Source organism: Phoca vitulina, unplaced genomic scaffold (genome assembly GCF_004348235.1).
Source record: "Phoca vitulina isolate PV1807 unplaced genomic scaffold, GSC_HSeal_1.0 scaffold10, whole genome shotgun sequence".
Classification (NCBI taxonomy): Eukaryota; Metazoa; Chordata; class Mammalia; order Carnivora; family Phocidae; genus Phoca; species Phoca vitulina.
In genome coordinates this window covers 47,262,845-47,264,738 of record NW_022589713.1, presented here as the reverse complement: position 1 = coordinate 47,264,738, position 1,894 = coordinate 47,262,845, and the positions used below count along the sequence as shown (strand labels likewise).

Here is a 1,894-nt window from a genome sequence, read left to right as displayed (position 1 = left end):
CAGATAAGATGCCGACCTTCATGTGTATAACAATGCTTGCCCTTGGGACTTTAGGGTCTTTAAAGTCTTTGTCCCAAACGATCTGAAAGATATCTTCCGGTTGTATATGTCTATAGTGGTGCCTCAAACTCCTTGTTCACATATACCCTAAGAGAAACTTGAAAAACATTGCACCTAGGCATTTTCTTATCAAGGTGGATGGCATAAGTTCAAGAGGTGAGACAAATCACACAAACACATTTAAAATCTTTACTTGCATCCCACCTGCTAAGATTCCATTGCTTAAACTAAGTGACATGGTCAAGTCAACGTCAAAGGAGTGGGGCAATGTCCTCCCTTTACTGCAAGCGTGATGAGTGAACAATTGAGAACATAAATCCAACTGATCATTTTTTTGAAGGTTAGACAATTTATTGAGAGCCTCCCTCCCCTCCCCGCCCTCTCCATCTTTAGGTCACTTTTTCCTCTTGTAGACCTTGTATGCTAGCCCCAGGAACATGGCTGGGGGCAAGGCATGGTTTGAGGAGGCCCATCAGGTGGCTGTAGCTGTCTACGTCCTACCGCATGAACACAGCTGACAGGTGCAGCTCCTCCTATAGCGCCTTCACCCAGGGCCACCTTCTCAGCCTCCTTTTGCCCATAACTCTCCTGAAGGATCTTGCACTGTTCTAGAGAGGTCCACTGAAGACACTGAACCACCAGCCAACTGCATTTGTTGTCTGGAAGTCTGTGTCAATCTTGTCTGTCACACTAGGGTCCCCAAAGAGATCAAGGGAATCATCCTGAATCTGAAAGAACTCCCCCATCTCCAGCAGGATTTTCTTGGTGTTGGCATGCTCTTCTCCCTGTCTATGCCTGCCATATCCATGGCAGCAGCCCCAGGAAGATAGAATGAATAGAAAGCCGTCTTGTTCTTGACAATAGATTTATACCTCTTTTCAATGAATGTGCCAAGATCCACATTACCCTGGGGGGCTGTGATGAGGTCCAGGGTCAGTCTGATCTCAGTCTAATAGGAACTCTGTAGGAAAAGCTCAATCAATTTCAGGTAACAGGGCTACTCCTGGCAGTAGAGATTCAGCAGGTGGTAGATACATGCTTCCAGAAACAAAACATCTTTGATGGTATCCAAACCTATGCCTGGCTTCTGATATGAGCAGATCTGCCCCTGCCGGGTGAGGGATGAATCCATGATGTCATCTAACACCAGGAAGAAAGCTTGGAGCAGTCCCACACACCAGCCCACAGTCAGGGCCTGCCGGGTGCTATCAGCATCCTGCTTCCTTGACTCCACCAGCTCCTGAAAAGCTATCAGCACTGTCAAACCCCACTGGTACTTGCCTCCAATAGCATTGTACTCCAAGACCTCCTTAAGCCAGGCAATTCCATCTCCTGTCTCTGGGTGGCCCATGCCATCCTCGGTCAGCACCTTGACAATCTGGGAGAATTGCTGGATGAAATCCTACTTTGCTTGGGCATAAGGGTTCAATTCCTGGTCTCTATCCATTCTGAGGTAGGAGTAAAGTGCTCTGCTCCTGGATGCCAGCTCTTGGTCTACATCCAATTGATCATTTAAGATTTAAAAACTTTCTTCTAATTGAGTTATTATAATTATTGCAAACAGATATCAAAACACAAAAATATATTACAATTTCTGAAAAATAATTGTTAAACATAAATAAATTTTTATAGGAAACACATCTCTTAATGATATGAAATTTTTAAAAATATGTCCTATATCTGGGCATAAATATTATAAACACAAAAACAGCAAGATTCAGTATTAATTTCCTTTTTTTAAGATTTTATTTATTTATTTGACAGAGAGAGACAGTGAGAGAGGGCTGAGCTGGGAGCCTGATATGGGGCTCGATCCCAGGACCCTGGGATCATG

The 1,894-nt window shown here is 44.2% G+C and overlaps 1 pseudogene; it reads right to left on the bottom strand.

Annotated features, from left to right (window-relative positions):
- Positions 1-454: 454 nt before the first annotated feature.
- On the bottom strand, positions 455-1,537 carry LOC116634865 (annotated as a pseudogene).
- Between the last annotated feature and the right edge of the window lie 357 nt (positions 1,538-1,894).